The sequence below is a fragment of the Cibotium barometz genome, chromosome 57 (genome assembly GCF_041138505.1).
Source record: "Cibotium barometz isolate CiBa-2024 chromosome 57, ASM4113850v1, whole genome shotgun sequence".
Classification (NCBI taxonomy): domain Eukaryota; kingdom Viridiplantae; phylum Streptophyta; class Polypodiopsida; order Cyatheales; family Cibotiaceae; genus Cibotium; species Cibotium barometz.
Genome location: NC_141102.1, coordinates 33,348,154 through 33,367,169, shown reverse-complemented (window position 1 = coordinate 33,367,169; position 19,016 = coordinate 33,348,154).

Here is a 19,016-nt window from a genome sequence, read left to right as displayed (position 1 = left end):
CACCTACATCTACATGCATCCATCCACCTCCACATCCACATCTACATCTATACATCTACATCTACATGTATACATCCACATCTCCATTCACATCTACATCTATACATCTACTTCTACATGCATCCATCCACATCTCCATTTACATCCTCATCTACACATCTATTTCTACATGCATACATCCACATCTCCATGCATACATCCACGTCCACATTCACACTCACATCCATACCTCTACATCTACATGCAAACATCCATATCTCCATGCATAATAATATTCTTTTAATTAATCTAGGATGATAGTTCCTAGAATATGGTAGGAAGTCCTCTTTTTTGCTTTGAATGAAATTATTTTATGCGTAATTTCTATAAAAATTTTGCCATAGCTCCGTTACTATGACTGATAAATCTCAATTTTCTTCTAAGGGATAAAGCTCATTATTAAAGAAATAATTAGAATGGTCTCTAATTGGATCATGAATCCATAATGGTCTCTAATTGGATCATTAAGAAAATAATTAGAATGGTCTCTAATTGGATCATCAATCCATAATGGTCTCTAATTGGATCATTAAGAAAATAATTAGAATGGTCTCTAATTGGATCATCAATCCATAATGGATTGAATCATCAATATACATAAACTAAAAGCATAGAAAAAAGCCATTAATTTGGCCCCAAGCATAGCTTAATCTTGGATTAAGGAAAAGCCTTATGAAAAGCTTCATTTGGATTGAAGAGGGTCATGAGTATGACCATTTCTTAAGTGAGAAAGAGAGAAAAACCATTAGAATTAAATATAAATAGAATTTTATGTAATTCTTTACTATCATTAATTAATTAACTTCAATAGCATTTCAAAAACCATACCAATTAAGCTTCTCAAGCTTGAGAGGGATTGAGAAGAGAGAATCATTGAGAAATTATAGAAAAGATCATAATTCACTATACTTATCTTATAATTTGCTTGATTCTTTGTTCATGGTAGAGGCCCCCAACCAATCAATTGGTTTAGTATGTTGATGGAGCCACCAATGGGGATTGAAGAAAGAGAGAAGTATCAAAAACTAGTGAATTATTAAAGAATTCACAGTTCTTGGCTTAGGTAGAGTAGAGTAACAATGCATAAGACATTATATTTTTTTCAACAAGGGGAGGCTTCTATTTATAGGAAAATTTGAGCTCCTAACCAAAAAAACTGATTCTAGAATTTTCCAAGTCAGTTAGGTCACTTTTTGACCATTTTTAGGTCAGTTAAGCTAACTTTTTGGAACTAGACTTGAATGAGGAGAGAGGAGAGATGAAATATCTCAATTTTTATGAGTTTAAAACTCATTCAAGCATGTGAAATATGCACCTCCTTTAAAGAACTCTCCTTCCTTACATATGTGTCATAGTTTTTTTTTACTAATAAACCTTGTACATTTTCAACTCTTCATCTTATGTGAGCATTTACTCATTTTTGGATACCCAAAATATCTCATATTTTTAATATTGCTCATAGTTTTTTACTAATAAACCTTGTACATTTTCAACTCTTCATCTTATGTGAATTATGCACCTCCTTTAAAGAACTCCTCTTCCTTACATATGTGTCATAGTTTTTTTTACTAATAAACCTTGTACATTTTCAACTCTTCATCTTATGTGAAATATGCACCTCCTTTAAACAACTCCCCTTCCTTACATATGTGTTTTTTTTTACTAATAAACCTTGTACATTTTCAACTCTTCATCTTATATGAGCATTTACTCATTTTTGGATACCCAAAATATCTCATATTTTTAATATTGCTCATAGTTTTTTACTAATAAACCTTGTACATTTTCAACTCTTCATCTTATGTGAAATATGCACCTTCTTTAAAGAACTCCTCTTCCTTACATATGTGTCATAGTTCTTTTTTACTAATAAACCTTGTACATTTTCAACTCTTCATCTTATGTGAAATATGCACCTCTTTTAAAGAACTCCCCTTCCTTACATATGTGTTTTTTTTACTAATAAACCTTGTACATTTTCAACTCTTCATCTTATGTGAGCATTTACTCATTTTTGGATACCCAAAATATCTCATATTTTTAATATTGCTCATAATTTTTTACTAATAAACCTTGTACATTTTCAACTCTTCACCTTATGTGAGCATTTACTCATTTTTGGGTATCTTCTTTTTACAAATTGGATTTATCTCCTCCCTACACATGTATTGATGCTATTGGTCCATAGGAACCTTAATTGGACCATAGTCTAAAGATTTCTGAAAATCTAGACCCTTAGACTAAGGTTCTTTATACCTATTTCCAATTAATTCCAATTGCACATTGGAAAAATCTTTCTGAATTTCTGTTTCAGGGGGATTCATTTTAATAAGGTGAGATATTTTTCTATCCAAAAATATTAAAAATCTGAATATTCTCTCTCTAGAATATTTTCTCTCTCTAGGTTAAAACAGCCACAAACAAGATCTCTTATATTTCAGAAAAGAGATTGATTACAGGGGAATATGCTAGACATCAAAAAGGGGTTGGGGGAGGAATCTTACATTCTACCCCACTTAAAAAAAATGCGAGATATCCTCATCTCGCAAACTGGGATAATTTCGCAAGATGCACGAATATGAGACTTAGAGAAAAATTTTAATCAAGGTTAACCACCAAGAAAAGTCTTAAAGAAGGCAAGATAAGAACAAGATTTAAACTTTATTCATTCTCGGAACTTATACAGTAAAGATGGAAGAACTCTTTACACTTCCATAAGCCCGTCCATCATATGGTCACAAAAGCAGCACTCGCAAGCTGCACAAGTATAGGGTAACTCATCTATGGGAATGATTCTGCTGGTTATTGCCGCACCTATCTCAGTGGTATGAGGTGATCTAACAAAAGGAACTCTGAGAGGCAAGCCAAAAATGGGATAAAGGCATATCTTCTCATGAGGAAGAAAACACGCCAGCAAGAAGACCCGCTCAGAAAACCCAAGATGTCTTGATCTCATGACGCAGTAGTATCGGGGACCCAAACCTAAGGCTTCAATAACCATGGCCAAGCGGACATTGTTATGAAAGTGCTGCTGACCCCAGGGTGTTACCCTAGTTATGTCTTGATAGGTCCGCCATTTGGTCTGAGCTACAGAAGTTCCTAGGTGAGGAAAAAGTGAGCGCTCATATTGTTCTATAAAATCTTTCTTCACAGACTCACTTGCGTCTTGAAGGTGAGAAATCATCATGGATAAAACTAATTCCTGTTGCCAAGCCATGAAGGAGATTAAGAAGAAGGGAGATCGATGGGAGTAAGATTACTGTGAGCGACAAGTAAAAGTTATGACTTATATAAAGGAAGGAGCTAGCGTAACCTAGAAGCCAACGGTAACTTGCCACTGAAGTTTTACCGTCTTTCCATGATTTGTGTTTGACACATTTTTCTATAGAAGGCATTAAGAATTTTGAGATGAGGAGATAAAAGAAGCTTGTAGGCTAAGTCACCTACTTTCATATTGAATTCAGATATAAGGGTCACAATATCTGGGGGGATAACTTCTTATACTCCCCAAGAGATAAAGAACTTCTTTTGAGCCGTACTCGAATGAAAACCAAAACCTTGATATCCAAAACACCGATTCTCACTTCTGAACTCATTGTTCTAAATCCTTAAAACAGGTGGGACTCCTGAGAAGTATTCTAGGAAAAGGGTCTTCCTTTTTTTTAAACAGAAACTTTCTTTTATTTTAGAGAGGGAATAATTATAAGATCAGAAAGGGAGATTCTCGAGGCTTGTCAAGACCTCGGCCGACCTTGCTACGCGAGACGTCCTTCATTGACTCTCCGTCAGCAGTTGTAACTTTTTCAGTTAGGTCTCCACGACCTTAATCACAAGATGGTCACAATGCTTTCCCAGCAATCTTGACATAAAACAGTCGTTTACAAACAGTCACAAAATACAGTTTCTATATTAACTTTCATTTTTCCACATTATCCCTCATCAATCCACATTGCTTATTCCACATTCCAGTTATATGTGTACTCATCCCATCACATCATTTTCCATCTCATCACTTCAGATTCCTTCACATCACATATCATATATTCACATCCATATATATATCTATATCCACATCCACATTCACATCCATACATCCACATCTACATCCATACATCTATTTTCACGTCCACATCTACATGCACATTCATGCATCCACATCCATACATCCACATCTACATGCACATTCACATCCATACATCCACATCTATATGTGTACATTCACATCTACATGTATACATCCACATTGCTATGCATACATCCACATCCACAATCACATTAACCTCCATACATCTACATCTACATGCATACATCCACCTCCACATTCACATCCACATCTATACATCTACATCTACATGCATACATCCACCTCTACATCCACATCTACATCTATACACCTACATCTACATGCATACATCCACATCTCCATTCACATCTACATCTTTACATCTTCATCTACATGCATCCATCCACCTCCACATCCACATCTACATCTACATGTATATATCCACATCTCCATTCACATCTACATCTATACATCTACTTCTACATGCATCCATCCACCTCCACATCCACATCTACATCTATACACCTACATGTTGGAATTAGGGTTGCAGGAATGCACACACAACTTCAAGAAGATGAGGAAGCTTGAGCACAACACAGTAGTGTATTATGAGTGCCAAAAATGAAAGATAACAAGCCCTAGAAGATAATGGGCGTATATACAATGCACGGGGGAAAAAACCTCCTAGTGAGGGAAAAAGTGCCCCGGCGGTCCTAAGTGTGTTCACACACATCACTACTATAATATGGTAACAAATCCCCCCTGGAGTGATGCGGTGAACAAGAGCTAGCACTCATGTATAGGGAAGTGTCTAGCTATGTGGACGAATCCACAAAAGGGAGTAAGCCCAAAGCTTTGCGAAAAGCTTCGAACTTCTCACGAGGCAGAGCCTTTGTGAAAAGGTCTGCAAGGTTATCCTGTGTTGGCACATAAGCCAAACTGATCTCTCCTGCAGAGAGTCTCTCCCTAACATAATGGTAGTGCACCTCAATGTGCTTCGTACGAGCATGGAACACTGGGTTCCGCGCAACTGCCAATGCGCTCTGACTGTCAGTGAAGATGGTGGTGGCAGATAGCTGCCCAACACCCAAATCAGCCATAAGGCGTCTGAGCCACACACACTCAACCGTAGCTGTGAAAGCTGCCCTGTACTCAGCTTCACAACTAGAAGTGGCCACAGTAGGCTGCTTCTTGCTCAACCATGATATGCATGAGCTTCCAAGCATGAAGCAAAAACCACTCGTGGACACGCGTGTGTCATAACAACCAGCCCAGTCAGAATCTGAAAAAGCATGTAAATCTGGCGGCAATGATCCCCCCTTGGGATAAAACAACCCAAGATGCCGAGTACCACTCAAATAGCGAAAGATACGCTTCACTGCCTGCCAATGCTTAATGCCTGGGCTATGCATAAATCTGCTCACCTGTGAGACTGCAAACTGAATGTCTGGCCTCGTAATGCATACATAAATGAGGCAACCAACAGCTGTCTGATAGAGTGTGACATCAAAGTGATCTCCAGCATCATGAAGACTCAACTTCAAACCTGTCTCCATTGGAGTAGCAGTAGGCTTGCAGTCTTCAAGGCCAAATCTCCGCAACAATGTCTCAATATACTTTGTCTGACACAAAGCAATACCTCCATCACACTGCTTAAATTGTATCCCCAAATAGTGATGCAAATGCCCCAAATCTGACATCTCAAAAGAGGCATTCAAATCAGCCTTAAAATCAGCAATATGACTCTCATTTGGTCCTGTGAGCAGCATGTCATCGACATAGAGAGCAATGATTAGATGTACACCATCCACACGTTTAACATACAAAGTGCTTTCTGTTGGACTATTCTGAAACCCATGTGCAGTCAAATATGCATGTATCTTTTCATACCAAGCTCGTGGAGCTTGCTTTAAACCATATAAAGCCTTTTTTAACCTGCACACTTTGTTTTCCTGCCCTCTTTGAACAAAACCACGAGGCTGCGATACATACACCTCCTCATGCAAATCTCCATTTAAGAACGCAGTCTTTATGTCCAGCTGATGTACATTCCAACCATTATGAGCTGCTAATGCACAGATGCTACGAACAGTGGTCATACGACATGTGGGAGCAAAAGTTTCATCAAAATCAATGCCCTTCTCTTGAGCATAACCTTTTGCAACAAGCCTAGCCTTATGGCGATCCACTGTGCCATCAGGCTTACGCTTCAATTTGTATACCCACTTAGTGCCAATGGCCTTCTTGCCAGAGGGCAAGTCACATAAAGACCATGTACTATTCTTCATAATAGCATCGTATTCTGCTTGCATAGCAGCCATCCAATTTTCTGAACTTTGTGCCTCATCAAATGAAACAGGCTCACTTTCATCGCACATACTAGAAACAGCCAATGCATAACAATCTGACGCATAAGAGGCACCATGAGAGCCAGAACGAGTGCGACTAGACAAAGGGGCATCCAACTTGCTGTCACGCAAAGTCTGCACCAGCCATCTAGGCATGTTCCTAGAGCCCTCAATCTCTTGTCTCTCATCCTCAAGTGCATCATGCACATCTGCATCAGATATAGGCTGATCTGTGCCATCATTTAAAACCTGCATAGGCTGAAAAACTGCCTCATGAGGTATTGCACTTGACTGTGCACCACTGAAAAGAGGCAACAATGTATCATAGACATCACGTGAGCTGATATCTGTCTCCTTAGTACATGAAACCAAGGGCTGAACTGCATCTTCCACAAATACAACATCACGGCTAACCAAAATGCGCTTTGTCTGTGGATGATACAAACGATAGCCTTTGCTCTCAGCACTATATCCAACAAAAATACATTTGACAGCTTTGTCATCCAATTTTCTGCGATGTTGCACAGGCACTAATGCATATGCCAGGCAACCAAAAACACGTAAATGGCCAACAGATGGCTTGCGGCTATGCCAAGCCTCATATGGAGTGACAACCTGTAATGCTTTGGTGGGACACCTGTTTAGTACATAAGTGGCACACATGACAGCCTCAAGCCAAAAACCATGTGGTAGACTTTGACTTTTAACCATACATCTTGCCATTTCCATGAGAGACCTGTTTTTTCTCTCAGCCACACCATTTTGCTGTGGTGTATACGGCACTGTACATTGGTGTTTTATCCCACGCTCAGCCAGAAATGCATTAAATTCTGAAGACATATACTCCCCCCCTCGATCTGAACGGAGGGTGCCCATCTTACTTTCTGACACATTTTCAGCCATAACCAAAAACTGTTTAAAGCACAAAAACACTTCGGACTTTGCCTTCAAAGGATATACCCATGCATGCCTGGTAAAATCATCAATGAAAGTCACGAAGTAAAGGTAGTTTCCAAATGATGGAGTTTGCATGGGACCACAAACATCACTGTGAACAAGCTGCAATCTGCGTTCAGCTCTCACTGATCCATCTTTGGGAAAGGAAGCACGCTGCATTTTACCCAATATGCAGCCCTCACAAACATGCTTGACAGGTGCCTCAAGCTTAGGCAAAGAAGACACCATTTCAGATTTCTGCAGGCGCAGCAAACTTGCAAAATTCAGATGACCAAAACGTGCATGCCACAGTTTTGCATCTGAAATAGCCTGCGTATCCATAATAGCACATGCTGAATCCTCTACACATTTGCCATTCATATTGAGCTTATACAGCCCTCGACATAGTGAACCAGATGCTACAATGATGTCACCACAAGAGAGATCATGAACAGTACATCTGTCATCCACAAATTTTACAACCAAACCTGTTTTGGCAAATGCGGAGACTGACAGCAGATTCTTTTTGATCCCTGGCACATACAATGCATCAAAAAGTGTAAAGGTGTTGCCATTTGTAACATTCAGCACAATCTTTCCAACTCCTTCAACGGGATAAGAGGAGTTATTGGCACAAGTGACAGTATTCCCTGTGGGAGCAGACTCAAGGAAAGTGAATAAACTGCGCTGCGAGGTGATATGCTTAGTGGCACCACTGTCAAAGTACCATACATCTGAATCTACTGCAGACATACATGTGTCATGCAAAGATGGGTCATAACTGCACTGCGCATTGAATGCCCATTCTGTATCTAGCACAACATTAGCAGATTCATTGTTAGAAGGAGAGGCATCTGCAACAGCCATACCAGCCTCTTTCTTCTTAGCCTCTTTCGCAGCCAGCTTAGGACACGCTTTGATGACATGATCATTTCCCTTACAGTACTTGCAAAATGTCTTCTGTTTGTCACCCTTCTTCTCATCTTTGTCTTCCTTCTTTGGTTGCGCAGCATTTGCAGATTTCTGCTTACTAGAAGAAAAGCCAGCTTTACCTTTCCCGCTTCTCTGACTAGCAACGAAAGCTTGATCTGCGACACGCATAATATTCCTGTTTTGCCTTGACTGGTCTTCTTGCAGCAAAACAGAAACTAACTCCTCAAATGATAAGGCATTGGGATTGCCTTTCATCATCAAGCGAAGAGTGGAAGCAAAACCCTGATAAGAATCTGGTAGACCATTCAAAACAGTCTGCACAAGTGAACTGTCTGACAGGATTTCATCTGCAGAAATGAGCTGCTCTTTGAAATCCTTGATCTTTGTCAAAAAGCTATCCATAGAATCACCTTCGTTCATATGCTCACTCTCCAACTGTTTTCGGAGATAAGCAACACGAGCCTCATTTCTTGCCTGATACAATGTGGCAAGTACATCCCAAGCATCCTTAGAAGTCCTGCAGGAGCGAATATGTGGGATAATGGTACGTTTGACAGACAGCGCAATCAAGGCATGAGCCTGCGCATCTCTACCATCCCAACGAATCTGCTCTGCTGAAAGTGGTGGTTCTCGAACAGCTGCTACAGCACTTGTGCCTGCACCATCATCAACAGTACCTGTTTCTGATGTATTTGCAGCATTCCCAGCCACAATAGGACGTGCATCAATACCCTGCACAATGTTCCATAACCCCTTTGCTACCAATACATGTCGCATCATATATGCCCACAATGGATAGTTGGTGCCATCCAACTTATCCTCAGCAGCCAACATGCGGAATACATCATTGTTGTCAGCCATGGCCAATGACTGTACTACTAGATGTAAATGCTGTCTGTAAGAGGTAAACCTGTATAAAATCGATCTGTGCTATGTAGCACAGCCCAAAACAGACGAATGGGCACCTGTCCTGCAGATTTTAATCTTGACAGAAAATCTGCACAGTAGGACGATTTTGCCTGCGCAGTACTTGGAATGCAAAAACGGAGGGCGAAATGACTTCAGATCAAAATTCTGAAATGACCAAGCCCTACGGGCTCTCCCACGGCATATACTAACCTGCAGACGCTCGTGAAACCTCGTCGCAATCGGAGGAGATGAAGCGGCAGGTGCCGGTGATGCTGCCCGGGAGGAGGAAGCCTGCTCTGATACCAATTGTTGGAATTAGGGTTGCAGGAATGCACACACAACTTCAAGAAGATGAGGAAGCTTGAGCACAACACAATAGTGTATTATGAGTGCCAAAAATGAAAGATAACAAGCCTTAGAAGATAATGGGCGTATATACAATGCACGGGGGAAAAAACCTCCTAGTGAGAGAAAAAGTGCCCCGGCGGTCCTAAGTGTGTTCACACACATCACTACTATAATATGGTAACACTACATGTACATGCATCCATCCACCTCCACCTCCACATTTACATCTATACATCTACATCTACATGTATACATCCACATCTCCATTCACATCTACATCTATACATCTACTTCTACATGCATCCATCCACATCTCCATTTACATCCTCATCTATACATCTATTTCTACATGCATACATCCACATCTCCATGCATACATCCACCTCCACATTTACACTCACATCCATACCTCTACATCTACATGCAAACATCCATATCTCCATGCATAATAATATTCTTTTAATTATTCTAGGATGATAGTTCCTAGAATATGGTAGGAAGTCCTCTTTTTATGCTTTGAATGAAATTATTTTATGCGTAATTTCTATAAAAATTTTGCCATAGCTCCGCTACTATGACTGATAAATCTCAATTTTTTTCTAAGGGATAAGGCTCATTATTAAAGAAATAATTAGAATGGTCTCTAATTGGATCATGAATCCATAATGGTCTCTAATTGGATCATTAAGAAAATAATTAGAATGGTCTCTAATTGGATCATCAATCCATAATGGTCTCTAATTGGATCATTAAGAAAATAATTAGAATGGTCTCTAATTGGATCATCAATCCATAATGGATTGAATCATCAATATACATAAACTAAAAGCATAGAAAAAAGCCATTAATTTGGCCCCAAGCATAGCTTAATCTTGGATTAAGGAAAAGCCTTATGAATTTGGATTGAAGAGAGTCATGAGTATGACCATTTCTTAAGTGAGAAAGAGAGAAAAACCATTAGAATTAAATATAAATAGAATTTTATGTAATTCTTTACTATCATTAATTAATTAACTTCAATAGCATTTCAAAAACCATACCAATTAAGCTTCTCAAGCTTGAGAGGGATTGAGAAGAGAGAATCATTGAGAAATTATAGAAAAGATCATAATTCACTATACTTATCTTATAATTTGCTTGATTCTTTGTTCACGGTAGAGGCCCCCAACCAATCAATTGGTTTAGTATGTTGATGGAGCCACCAATGGGGATTGAAGAAAGAGAGAAGTATCAAAAACTAGTGAATTATTAAAGAATTCACAGTTCTTGGCTTAGGTAGAGTAGAGTAACAATGCATAAGACATTATATTTTTTTCAACAAGGGGAGGCTTCTATTTATAGGAAAATTTGAGCTCCTAACCAAACAAACTGGTTCTAAAATTTTCCAAGTCAGTTAGGTCACTTTTTGACCATTTTTAGGTCAGTTAAGCTAACTTTTTGGAACTAGACTTGAATGAGGAGAGAGGAGAGATGAAATATCTCAATTTTTATGAGTTTAAAACTCATTCAAGCATGTGAAATATGCACCTCCTTTAAAGAACTCTCCTTCCTTACATATGTGTCATAGTTTTTTTTTACTAATAAACCTTGTACATTTTCAACTCTTCATCTTATGTGAGCATTTACTCATTTTTGGATACCCAAAATATCTCATATTTTTAATATTGCTCATAGTTTTTTACTTAAACCTTGTACATTTTCAACTCTTCATCTTATGTGAAATATGCACCTCCTTTAAAGAACTCCTCTTCCTTACATATGTGTCATAGTTCTTTTTTACTAATAAACCTTGTACATTTTCAACTCTTCATCTTATGTGAAATATGCACCTCCTTTAAAGAACTCCCCTTCCTTACATATGTGTTTTTTTTTACTAATAAACCTTGTACATTTTCAACTCTTCATCTTATGTGAGCATTTACTCATTTTTGGATACCCAAAATATCTCATATTTTTAATATTGCTCATAGTTTTTTACTAATAAACCTTGTACATTTTCAACTCTTCACCTTATGTGAGAATTTTCTCATTTTAGGGTATCTTCTTTTTACAAATTGGATTTATCTCCTCCCTACACATGTATTGATGCTATTGGTCCATAGGAACCTTAATTGGACCATAGTCTAAAGATTTTTGAAAATCTAGACCCTTAGACTAAGGTTCTTTATACCTATTTCCAATTAATTCCAATTGCACATTGGAAAAATCTTTCTGAATTTCTGTTTCAGGGGGATTCATTTTAATAAGGTGAGATATTTTTCTATCCAAAAATATTCAAAATCTGAATATTCTCTCTCTAGAATATTTTCTCTCTCTAGGTTAAAACAGCCACAAACAAGATCTCTTATATTTCAGAAAAGAGATTGATTACAGGGGAATATGTTGGACATCAAAAAGGGGTTGGGGGAGGAATCTTACATTCTACCCCACTTAAAAAAAATGCGAGATGTCCTCATCTCGCAAACTGGGATAATTTCGCAAGATGCACGAATATGAGACTTAGAGAAAAATTTTAATCAAGGTTAACCACCAAGAAAAGTCTTAAAGAAGGCAAGATAAGAACAAGATTTAAACTTTATTCATTCTCGGAACTTATACAGTAAAGATGGAAGAACTCTTTACACTTCCATAAGCCCGTCCATCATATGGTCACAAAAGCAGCACTCGCAAGCTGCACAAGTATAGGGTAACTCAACTATGGGAATGATTCTGCTGGTTATTGCCGCACCTATCTCAGTGGTATGAGGTGATCTAACAAAAGGACCTCTGAGAGGCAAGCCAAAAAAAACGGGATAAAGGCATATCTTCTCATGAGGAAGAAAACACGCCAGTAAGAAGACCCGCTCAGAAAACCCAAGATGTCTTGATCTCATGACGCAGTAGTATCCGGGACCCAAACCTAAGGCTTCAATAACCATAGCCAAGCGAACATTGTTACGAAAGTGCTGCTGACCCCAGGGTGTTACCCTAGTTATGTCTTGATAGGTCCTCCATTTGGTCTGAGCTACAGAAGTTCCTAGGTGAGGAAAAAGTGAGCGCTCATATTGTTCTATAAAATCTTTCTTCACAGACTCACTTGCATCTTGAAGGTGAGAAATCATCATGGATAAAACTAATTCCTGTTGCTAAGCCATGAAGGAGATTAAGAAGAAGGGAGATCGATGGGAGTAAGATTACTGTGAGCGACAAGTAAAAGTTATGACTTATATAAAGGAAGGAGCTAGCGTAACCTAGAAGCCAACGATAACTTGCCACTGAAGTTTTACCGTCTTTCCATGATTTGTGTTTGACACATTTTTCTATAGAAGGCATTAAGAATTTTGAGATGAGGAGATAAAAGAAGCTTGTAGGCTAAGTCACCTACTTTCATATTGAATTCAGATATAAGGGTCACAATATCTGGGGGATAAATTCTTATACTCCCCAAGAGATAAAGAACTTCTTTTGAGCCGTACTCGAATGAAAACCAAAACCTTGATATTCCAAACACCGATTCTCACTTCTGAACTCATTGTTCTAAATCCTTAAAATAGGTGGGACTCTTGAGAAGTATTCTAGGAAAAGGGTCTTCCTTTTTTTTAAACAGAAACTTTCTTTTATTTTAGAGAGGGAATAATTATAAGATCAGAAAGGAAGATTCTTACTCCTATATACCTCGAAGGCTGGGGAGGAATCTTACATTCTACCCCACTTAAAAAGTGCGAGATGTCCTCATCTCGCAAGGTAGAGGACAGCTCTTTTTCTTAAGATCCAATTTTATTCTGGGGTTCCTTATATTCTGGTCAACCTAACAGAACACTGGGATAAATATCCCTTATATAGAACTCATCATTAAATAACAATTCATTCAGATCATATCATTCATATCTTTAACATGATAATGGTCCATTAGACCGAAAAGTTTCCTTCGGAACATTCCTCCACGGAAATTTCGGTCAAGCAAGTTCTCAATTTGACATCCCTTAACTTGATCTACCGGTCAAGTATTAATAGCAGCAATCTGACAGCACAACCCACTAATCTCATAGTGATTTGCTGAATTCATTATCATCATTCTAGTTATGAATATCATCACAGGGACTCGTCCCATTCCCCCTCATTGTGGTTTCATTATATTTTAACTAATTTTTAAAAATCATCATTTCTCAATCAAAATTTTCAATCAAAATCCAAATCAATTCATCAATTCTCAAACAGAATTAAAAATCATATCAATCACATTTGAAATCATCATTTGGATAGCATTAACGCTTATAATTTCAAGTCTTAGATTTACTCGTATATACTGTCAGTAAAGAGCTGCAGTATACTCTCGGTATATACGAGTAGTCACGGCCCTTGGAATTATAAGGTAAATACTATCATGTCTAGGCCTCAAGCAAGTCAGGGATTCTATATAATTGCAGTACTTCCATCCCAAGAACCAATTACCAAATTATGAATTTCAGTTTGAATATCAAATTGTATGAATTATATCACACAATTATAACCTTTTTGTGTTTCTTGATAAATTTTTGACATATTTGTCTTCTCAGTTGATCTTTATTAACCTGGCTCTGATACCCATAGAATAGTTACTGTCTGGGATTTATTTTTTCTATCGTAAAAACGAAAGTTTGAGTCTCGATTTACGGATCCATCAGTCCAGCCTAACCCCATCCGATCCCATGGGTTAGCCAACCGCCCAACCACTGTAGTGATGGGATCTAATTAATAATTTGGTTAGGTTTTGTCCCGGGTACCAAGGAAAAGAGTTCCAAGGCCCCCTAGCCGGATGTTCATGCAAAATAAAACTAGTCACACCACTCACACACCCAATATGAAATTGCCTTTTCACAGATTCAAACAGTTTAAAACAATCCTTTAATAAAACCATAGTATCACTGATCACCATCTTCAAATTTATCCAGTTGATTCTTAATTTTTCCATCATTCCTTCATCAGAGTATCTATGGCATCATTGGCAACTAGGACGCTCACCACCTGTCCACTCAGGGGCCATTTCCTAATCCCTAGCCCATAATACTCGGCAATATAATCACTTATCAAGATGGACTCTCGTTGAAGATCAGCAAGATCAACCAACAGATCCATATAAAGAGCCATGGACTCATCCATTGAAGACCAGCAAGGTCAATCAACCAGATCCATGCCCGATTTCAGAAAACAACTCCAACTCTGTTCCAATATCTTCCTCGATGCACGCGTGGGTATCCTAGGCGACCCAGAGCCCGAGCACCGTATGGTCAGCACCCTCTAGGATCCTTCGCAGGTGACCTAGCGCTTCACTCATAGGCCGCTTCCTTGGCCCCTCATCCACCGTACCGGAAGCTCACCATTTTAATCGCACCGAGGCTGGTCAAGACCTCGGCCGACCTTGCTACGCGAGACGTCCTTCATTGACTCTCCGTCAACAGTTGCAACTTTTTCAGTTAGGTCTCCACGACCTTAATCACAAGATGGTCACAATGCTTTCCCAGCAATCTTGACATAAAACAGTCATTTACAAACAGCATTTACAAACAGTCACAAAATACAGTTTCTATATTAACTCTCATTTTTCCACATTATCCCTCATCAATCCACATTGCTTATTCCACATTCCAGTTATATGTGTACTCATCCCATCACATCATTTTCCATCTCATCACTTCAGATTCCTTCACATCACATATCATATATTCACATCCATACATATATCTATATCCACATCCACATTCACATCCATACATCCACATCTACATCCATACATCTATTTTCACATCCACATCTACATGCACATTCATGCATCCACATCCATACATCCACATCTACATGCACATTCACATCCATACATCCACATCTATATGCGTACATTCACATCTACATGCATACATCCACATCTCTATGCATACATCCACATCCACATTCACATTCACCTCCATACATCTACATCTACATGCATACATCCACCTCCACATTCACATCCACATCTATACATCTACATCTACATGCATACATCCACCTCTACATCCACATCTACATCTATACACCTACATCTACATGCATACATCCACATCTCCATTCACATCTACATCTTTACATCTACATCTACATGCATCCATCCACCTCCACATCCACATCTACATCTACATGTATACATCCACATCTCTATTCACATCTACATCTATACATCTACTTCTACATGCATCCATCCACATCCACATCCACATCTACATCTATACACCTACATCTACATGCATCCATCCACCTCCACATCCACATCTACATCTATACATCTACATCTACATGTATACATCCACATCTCCATTCACATCTACATCTATACATCTACTTCTACATGCATCCATCCACATCTCCATTTACATCCTCATCTACACATCTATTTCTACATGCATACATCCACATCTCCATGCATATATCCACCTCCACATTCACACTCACATCCATACCTCTACATCTACATGCAAACATCCATATCTCCATGCATAATAATATTCTTTTAATTAATCTAGGATGATAGTTCCTAGAATATGGTAGGAAGTCCTCTTTTTATGCTTTGAATGAAATTATTTTATGCGTAATTTCTATAAAAATTTTGCCATAGCTCTGCTACTATGACTGATAAATCTCAATTTTTTTCTAAGGGATAAGGCTCATTATTAAAGAAATAATTAGAATGGTCTCTAATTGGATCATGAATCCATAATGGTCTCTAATTGGATCATTAAGAAAATAATTAGAATAGTCTAGCAAATACTCCTGTTTGTTTTGTAGGGGGGCCCTTCAGTGGGTATTTGGGACCCAATACTGTATCGTCTTCTACATTCTCATTCTCTTCTCTCTCTCTCTCTCTCTCTATTCTCTAAATTGGATGCTAAAGATTCTCACCACATAAAGGTATAAAGAAGGCCCTGTTATGTGTTATGACAGTCAAGCAACTCAATGCATGTAACATCCCAAACAAGTATTACCTAAAACTATTGGGTGGTGAGGAATAGACAAGTTGCTAAACCCAAAGGCAAATGGGAATGACATAATGCTTTAAGAACAACCAAAAATAAACTGGGGAAGAATGAGGTTCAAATGAATTCATGAAGCAGTTGTATGTGAATGCAACTTTTTTTATTTAAAAAATGAAATCCTAGACTTTAACATGGTCATAAAGTTGCAATGTTTAGAATGACTATCTAATAACCTATGCTTTTTTTGAGGGTTCCAATGGTTTTGGCAGTCAATGATCACAACACTCAAACATTGAAAGCTTGTTCTTTATGGACGAGTTTTCATAGTCAAAATAGACCACCAAGCACTTCAAAGGCTCTAGACAATGCCAAGTGTCTAGTGGAGTGATCAACACACTAGACAAGGTCAACTCTTCGACCAATTTGAAGGCATGATCATCCCTGGTCAGCATAACCCAGTGGGGAGATGCTCTAAGTAGAAAGACCCACATCCAAACCATTAAGGAGTCTACAATTCTCAAAATCTCTGGAAAAGACTTGGATAGCATGAATGATCAGCATGTATATTCCGCAAAGTTTGGTACTCAATACAGTGTGGCCCTTAATTTTGAGCGTGGCCATTATTCAGTTCATAGACAGGCAAATAAGTCTACAAGAGATGTCCACTTCAAGAAAGGGGATATGGTCTATTGCATATCCTAAAACAAAGATTGAAACAAGTGGGCAAACGTTGTCCCAAGCTTTCTTTTCGTAGTTTTGGACCTTTTCCTATAGTTAAAAAGATAACTGATGTCTCCATGAAATTGGTGTTGCCTAACAGTTGGACGATGCATGATGTTTTCCATGTTTCTTGGCTAAAACCATATGTTGGACGATAAGTGTGATGTTTCAAATGAATAACAGCCAAACGTGGTTGACGAATCAGAAGTCATTGAGCCTGAGTAGATCCTTCTTCAAGGTTGGAAGCATGGTTTTGGTTGAAGACTCCGTCAGTTCTACACGAAGTTCTGAGATCGAGGTACCCACATGAAGCCGTTTGGCTAGACGAGGAGTTCTTTCAAGAGTACCCCTAGTTATTGGCAGACTACTTGGAAGCCATGAACTTGCCGCCAAGCTAAGTAGGAGGGAATGTCGCATGCACTCTACATTGTAGTGTATGGTGACAAGATGGCTCATCATCAGTGCTTCATTGTATAGCAATAGGACCCTTTAGTATTTGATATTGTCGTATGCCGTGGCTCCATTGTAATCCTCAGTCCAAGATATGTTATAGGCACAAGCTACGTAGGTCATTCCTCAGCCCATAAGAGTGTCAGTCAGTTAGCCAAGTACCTTAACCTACTTGGAGAGAATCATTCATGCATGTAGAGTCAGTAGAATCCTTAGGGTTTGCATTAGAAAGCATTCTGCATTTATATAGCATTCATCCCATATGCATATGTCATATGCATATGTCGAAATGCACAACGAAAAAGAGATGAACTGTTGTTGTGAGAAAGAAAACACAAAAGTGGAGAGAGAGAGAGAGAGAGAGAGAGAGAGAGAGAGAGAGAGAAATGAAAATGAAATGATATATTAAAGTCTTCAAAAAGCCAAAATGACCTATGAGACCAAAAAGGTTACAACAATTAGTGGATCTGATATAATGTCTATGTAAGAAAAGCCAAAACAACTAAACAACTAACTGAAACTGAAACAACAACTATGAGGAAAAGTAAGGTACTAGGAGCTCCTAATGGATAACATCTGGGAAGGAAAACTCCAGTAACAAAGGTAAGCATCATATACATCACTATCCAAATATGTCTCTCATCGGTCAAGGCGGATATCCTCAATGTCCTCCATGGTGAGTACTTTGACTGGACGTCTCCCATGCCGTGCTTGAGATGGGCCTCTCATCTTGGGGCACCTGGGCCACCCTAGCTCTATAGCCCAATCAATCTACCTTTGGTGCGGCTATACTCTCGGGCTAGCTGCAATGCCTGTTGGCCTGACTGCTTAATCTCTAGTGGAGTCTCTCCCTCTTTGATCCCCTCCCTCTCAAGAGACCCTCTCTATGTCTACGCAGCTCCAGCAAGTATAATCCGAGGCATCTCTGATCTTGGTATCTCATGACTCTAGAAAGTGGTATGAAACCCTCTCTGAATAGGCAGTGAAAATGGCCTCGTATCTCATAATATATTGGACAGTGACATATAATGTAACTCTGTCTCTGCTCCATCTGGCGCACAACTGACAAATCCTGGCCTCAGTTGGTACTCCTCTGAATCTGCCAGTCTCAATCTCTAGCTGGTGTGAGGATGTGCACATTTGACCAATAGCACACCGTACCCCATGAGAAAGATGAGTATCCATGTAGCTGGGTCTCTAATCACAAACCCATCCTCCATGAGCTGGAGAAGATGATCTCTATAGAAAGCCATCTTTGTACCAAGCTCGTGTGTCAGCTGTATCCATGTCCTCCTAGTGTCTAGC